The sequence below is a fragment of the Echinops telfairi genome, unplaced genomic scaffold (genome assembly GCF_000313985.2).
Source record: "Echinops telfairi isolate 266 unplaced genomic scaffold, ASM31398v2 ScPeMD7_31;HRSCAF=116, whole genome shotgun sequence".
NCBI lineage: Eukaryota > Metazoa > Chordata > Mammalia > Afrosoricida > Tenrecidae > Echinops > Echinops telfairi.
In genome coordinates, this window is record NW_022103928.1 from 31,390,780 (window position 1) to 31,397,424 (window position 6,645).

A 6,645-nucleotide genomic window follows, 5' to 3' on the forward strand; every position below is an offset into this window, starting at 1 on the left:
AGAACTAGAAAGGCGAGGCTTCACCACCCATTTATCCCTCCGCCTTTCAACCAGCACCACATGTGATTATTGGCCAGGCTGGCACAATTAACTAATTCACGTGGTATGTCCATCAAGAGACGAAGGCCTGCTAGTAGCCGGAACCCCTAGACAGTGTCGGGTTGTTATGGAGGTGGTGGGTGGGTGAGAAAAGTGAGTCCCAGCCACTTCGGTGCTAAAGAGCATGAAAAGGATGTTGCTGAAGCATTCCTAGCCTAACTCAAGACTAAAACTCAGCGGTGCGTGTCTGACAGAATCAAATTAGAGATGGCTCCGAGAACAGCTGCCGTCCCAGAAACCGCTCCTCCATCGACCACGATGTCATAGTTCACTACTGCACAGGCCATACTGGGACTGGAAAAATGGCCTCTCTCTTGAGGATTTCAAAGGATCCCTGGTGGCTCAGTGGGTTAGGCATTGGGCTGCTAACTGCAGGTTCCGTGGCTCAAACCCCCCAGCTGCTCTCTGAGAGAAAGATGAGGCTGCTGCTCCCCCTCAAAGGATTTATAATCTTGGAAACCCTGGACAGGGTCCCTGGGAGTCAGAAACGGCCCAGTCACAGTGGGCCTGGGTATTTGTCGCCTTATTAGTTCTGTGAGTTTAAACTTAGAATTGTTGTTATTTTTAGAACTCCCTCTGCTTCTGGAGTGATGACATAGAACATGTCTAGAAACCATAAAGTGAATTTTAAGGGAAATGGTTTCCAAAACGAATTTGATTATTTTGTGTAGCACGGATATGTATGGCAATGAAGCAGTCAAAAAGTTAACAAGTGTAATTTTCTCATTATTGTGTTCCCAGTTCTGTTACTGCACACGTCTGAGTGCTTGGGGAGTGCATGGCAATGACTCACGCTTCAATCTGCCAAGTCACGAGGCCCCGGTATCAGCTGAAACACAACTTCTGCGGCAATGTCAAGTTGCCTTTCACGAGCAGGAAAGATGTTACTAAATAAGACTCATTGTACACAGAGGTATTATCATTTATATATTAATATACGCTTTTTGGGCAAAAGTCCGCTCCTTCGAAGATTGCACACTTGTTTCAATGTAGCCTCGGCCCCAGATATTCTCTGGAATTCTTTTCAGAAGGCAACACTAGTGTTACACCAAGGTCTTGTAATTTATATAAGAGGCTTTTCTCCCCCATTGCAGTCATCTCCTTGGCAGGCTGCACACTAGCTAACAGTCGCAGACAAAAACATTTTCCGAAGTGTGCTTTCAGAATTTGCCTTTAGGGCCAATTTTGTGACTCACATATGGAAAACAAATGAACTATGAAATCTTTAAAGCCATGTCAATTTTTTTTGGTGTATGTGTGACCCCAAATAATAATAATCCACCTTACTCATCCTAAGTATTAAGATGATGCTGCCAAACAGATATTCAGCTTGCTCGGTCAACTCTCCTGTCAAACAGAATTCCTCTTTCTTCCAGTCATGTATCGCATCGAAGAAACACCACAGACCTCGAAGTCCTGTTTAACTCCTTATTTGAAACTGTTTGAGGCAATGTCAAAGAAAAGCATGAATAGTCTCCTAATTATTCAGCAAGTGGTACTACCCTTTACAGGGGAAATTTCTACTCATGTTTGTAGGCACTTTTAAAACTATTGTAAACAGTGTCTAAGCTAGTCTATCCGTGGGTAGCATTCTCTCTTTTTAAAAAATAATTTTACTGGGGGCTCGTACAACTCATCACAATCCATACATACATCTATTGTGTCAAGCACATTTGTAGCCATCATCATTTTAAAAACATTTGCTTTCTTCTTGAGCCCTTGGTATCAGCTCATTTTCCCCCCTGCCTCCCCGCACCCCCTCCCTCATGAACCCTTGATAATTTATAAATTATTATTATTTTGTCATGTCTTATACTGTCCGACGGCTCCCTTCACCCACTTTTCTGTTGTCCATCGCCCAGGGAGGGGTTATATGTAGATCTTTTTTTTTTTTAACTGAGAATTCTTCAACAGACAGACAGACAGACAACTCCTTGGGAAGAGTTGTACCTGGTTGGTTTCCGAGACAGTGTAAACAGCCACAACACAATCAATCAAATGAGCTTTTAGCGAAAGCCGACGGATGACTAGGCAACCGGTAGGAGTCAACCTGTATGTAGATCCTTGTAATCGGTTCCCTCTTTCCACCCCACCCTCCTTCCACGCTCCCAGTATCACCACTGTCACCACTGGTCCTGAGGGGTTCATCTGTCCTGGATTCCTTGTGTTTCTAGTTTCTATCTGTTCCAGGGTACATCCTCTGGTCTAGCTGGATTTGTAAGGTAGAATTGGGATCATGATAGTGGGGGGTCGGGGGGAGAAGCATTAAAGAACTAGAAGAAAGTTGTATGTTTCATCGTTGCTACCTTGCACCCTGACTGGCTCATCTCCTCCCCGTGATCCTTATGTAAGGGGATGTCTAGTTGCCTACAGATGGGCTTTGGGTCCCCACTCCATAGTCCCCCTCCATTCACGATGATATAATTTTGTGTTCTTTGACGGCTTATACCTGATCCCTTCAACACCTCCTGATCACACAGGCTGGTGGGCTTCTTCCATGTGGGCTTTGTTGCTTCTCAGCTAGATGGCTGCTTGCTTATCTTTAAGCCTTTAAGACCCCGGACCCTATCTCTTTTGATAGCTGGGCACCATCAGCTTTCTTCACCACATTTGCTTATGTATCCGCTTTGTCTTCAGCGATCATGCCTGGAAGGTGAGCATCATGGAATGCTAGTTTAATAGAACAAAGTGTTCTGGCATTGATACTAAACCTATACATATATGCACATAGATCTATTTCTCCATCATCATATGTAAATATATTTACATATGTACATGCCTGTATTTAGACCTGTATAAATGCCCTTTGCCTCCTAGTTCTTTCCTCTATTTCCTTTTACTTTCCTCTTGTCCCACTATCATGCTCAGCCTTCATTTGGGTTTCAGTAATTCCTCTCCATTACATTGCCTTTGATCAAGCCCTACCAGGCCTCTTACACCCTCCTCGCCACTGATTTTGGATCACTTGTTATTCCCTTGTCCCTGGGTTTGTTAACACTACTTCCTTTCCCCCACCTCCCCCTCTCCCATGTCCCCCCCCACCCCCACCCCCGGAACCTTTGGTCCAGTTGTTTTCTCCTTCAGAATGTTTAGACTTATATTGTCATTGACTGGGTCCCTGTGTCTTGATGAAGAGCCCCGGTGGCCTAGTGGTTATTACATGTTGGGCTTGCAGTTAAAAACCACCAGTGGCTCCACAGGGAAAAAGATAGGACTTTCTATTCCTGTAAAGAGCTACAGTCTCTGGAACTCGCAGGGACAGTTCCAGCCTGTCCTAGAGGGTCGCTATGAGTCGGCATCGCCTCGATGGCAGTGAGCGTGGTTTGAAGTTCTGTGCCTTGATGTGGCAGCGCTGGTGGCAGTGGTGTAGCCACATGTCGGGCAGCTGACTGCAAGGTCAGTAGGTGGAAACCGCTAGGCGCTCGGCAGGTAGTTTTTGTACTTCTGGAAGGGGTTAGCCCCTTGGGAACCCAAAGAGGCGGTTCTCCCAGGTCCTACAGAGCTGTGAAGAGTCCGAATGAACCCAGGGCAGTGAGTTTGTTGCTCGACTTTGTATTGTGCCTTGATGCTTTCCTTCATTAGGAGTCCCTGAATTCTTCAGACCGTGACGAGCCGTCTGAAGGGCAGACCCTTCCAATTATCAGCAGAAAACATTCTATCGAATTCAATGTACTTCTAAAGTGTTTTCGATATTGTCATCTCCTACTACTTTTGAAGGCAGTTAATACGTTCAAAGAGATACTGTGTATTGAACTAAGCTGCTTCGTGGTGAATACATTTATTTTCCTACAGAAATGAGTTTTCCTAGTTTATTCTTGGGTGCATTTAAAGATACCATGTATAGAACCCAATACAAAGTACATAAAGCTCGGAACTTCTTTCAAGTCTTATACTTAGTACACATCATGAGTGGTTCAAAACTAGGAAGCCAAAAAATTCTTTATGTCCATGACTTACAAAGTCTAAGAATTATAACTTTATTTTTCTCAAAGGATTAATAGCTTCCGCAGAATGTTTATCTCCTCCTCCTTCAAACACCCCTCACCTCCTCCGTGTGACACTGTTCAATCTTCCTAATGGGATTCTAAATGAATGCTCTAGTCTAAAACTCAACAGTCATTCGGGCTCATTGATTGAATTACTTCATGGAAACTTCCAATATCTAGCCTTAGGATTTGTCCTTGCTAAGATTCAGTCAACTCTAAAATTCTAAAGTAGGTTAAAATATGACAAGTCATGTCTGAATAGTCCAGCTCTGTCGGGCCAGTGATGGTCGAGTGGCCGAAAACAGCTCTGTTGAGACACTGCATGGCAGCACATGCAGTAGCTCTTTAAACAGCACTATCACTAGTGGTGAACTAGCTTTAATGTTAAAGAAGGTAACATGTATAGTTGTCTTCAAAATCTCTAAGAGATATGACCCGAGGTGGCATCAATAATCTTGCTTGACTTTTGCAAAATTGCTGAGGGAAAGAGTGTAGAATCTGTATACAGGAGGGGCAGGCATAGCACTGAAAATTAGATCCCCTGCGAAAATACACAAAACCCCAACTATATATCTATATATATTGATGTTCTAATCTACTCTTGTAACTCTTGTCAAGTAGTTTCACTATCCTTATTGTCCACAACAACCCAAAATTATGGACCTTATCGAGATTACAGGAGGAGTCACCTACGTCTCCCTTCCTCAAGCAGCATGTCAACCACAGAGTTTCAGGTTAGAGAGAGGAGAGAGCGCTGACATTCCCAAGTAGAAACTTCTACATGGTGTTTGGTTGGAAAAGATGCTTTCTTAGTTGTTTTGTTTTGGTTACCCAAGACACAGTCTTCACTTTAAAATTTAAGAAAGCAGATGGCTTATCACATCAGAGAAGAAAAGTAAAGTAATTCATGGTACTCGCTCGCTGCCAGCAATGCTGACTCATAGCGACCCCTGTAGGTTTCTGAGACTGTAACTGTTCACGAGAGTAGAAAACCTAGTCTTTCTCCCGAATTTATGGCACTAGAGCAGCAGTTCTCAACCTGTGGGTCGCGACCCCTTTGGGGGTTAGAACGACCCTTTCAGAGGGTTGGCCTAAGACCATCGGGAAACATAAATATTTCACAGATGTAATTTATAGATGTAATTAATCTATAACTACATCTATAATTATATAGATGTATATATAATCTATAATTAAGTACTATGTTTTAATTAGGTTCTATTTGTAACAATGAAAATAAATCCTGCATATCAGATATTTACATTATGATTCATAACAGTGGTAAAATTACAGTTAAGAAGTTGCAACGAAAATAATTTTATGGTTGGGGGGGTCACCATATGAGGAACTGTATTAAAGGGTCATGGTATTAGGAAGGTTAGAGGGTTTCTATTAAAAAGGGGACCATTTCATTCTACTTGTATCAACAATCAACACGCATGATCGTCACCCTGTAGGACAGGACAGAACTGCCCCTGTGAGCTTTCAAGACTGTAACTTTCTACTCTCTAAGGGAGTAGAAAGGCCCATCTTTCTAACTGGCAGCAGCAGTCAAGAAATCAATGAAAGATTGCCTTGAACAGATATACTGCAGTAGACTTCGACATCTGGTGCAAAACAAAGACACCGCTTTGATGACTAAACCGTGGGGATGACTAACGAACGTATGCCTGACCCAGTCACAGTCTTCAGCGACCTCATATGCATGCAATAGCAAGATGAGGATAAAGGAGAACACAAGCACTGCGGCATTCGAACCATAAGCACTATTTTTTGCTAGCAAAACATACTGGAGCTAGCATGGACCAACATGAAAGCAAAGCAGCGTTAGAGGAAATACAGCCAGCTTGTTTCTTAGCAGCTAGGGAGGTAAGCGCTGCAAGTGTTACTCGGTCATGTGACTTTAGAGAAACACAGACAGCATCTGGACAAACCTCCATCATGCATTTCAGGGAGGACAAAAGCACTTTTGGAATAGTGCACTACAACAAGGTGCCAGAGCTCTTTGCTGACTGTCAATGGAGTAAAAGTGCCTTTCGGTCCATCGGCTTATAGCGAGGCATAGAATTGTTATTGCTGCTGCATAGCGTTGTCAAGGGGGACCCAACGCACAGCAACCCTATGTCAAGAGAAAGAGAACTACCATCCTCACAAGTGTTGTCATGTTTGAGCCCACGGCTGGAGCCAATGTGTCCGTGCATCCTGCTGGTGGATGCTTTTGCTCTCTACTCCTCAGAGTACGAATTAGCAGGGCGCATGTTTAAGTCATTTGTCTCACTTTCTCAGAACCTCAGCAGTCTAGCTGGCACCTTTCTATGGTTTTAGGGCCACGCCATTCTAGACGAGGGCTTCTCATCCTGCATGAGACAAGGGGCCGTAAGAAATCGACAGTGCCGACACTCAGTCTACCGGATAATTCTTTGGTGGGGGTAGGAGCTGCCTCATGCATTGTGTGATGTTCAGCAGGGTGCTTGGTCCGAGTATATACGCGCAAATTGTGATCATCAAGAATGTCTCACGTTAGCAGATGTCCACTACGAGGTAAAATCACCCCCAAAGT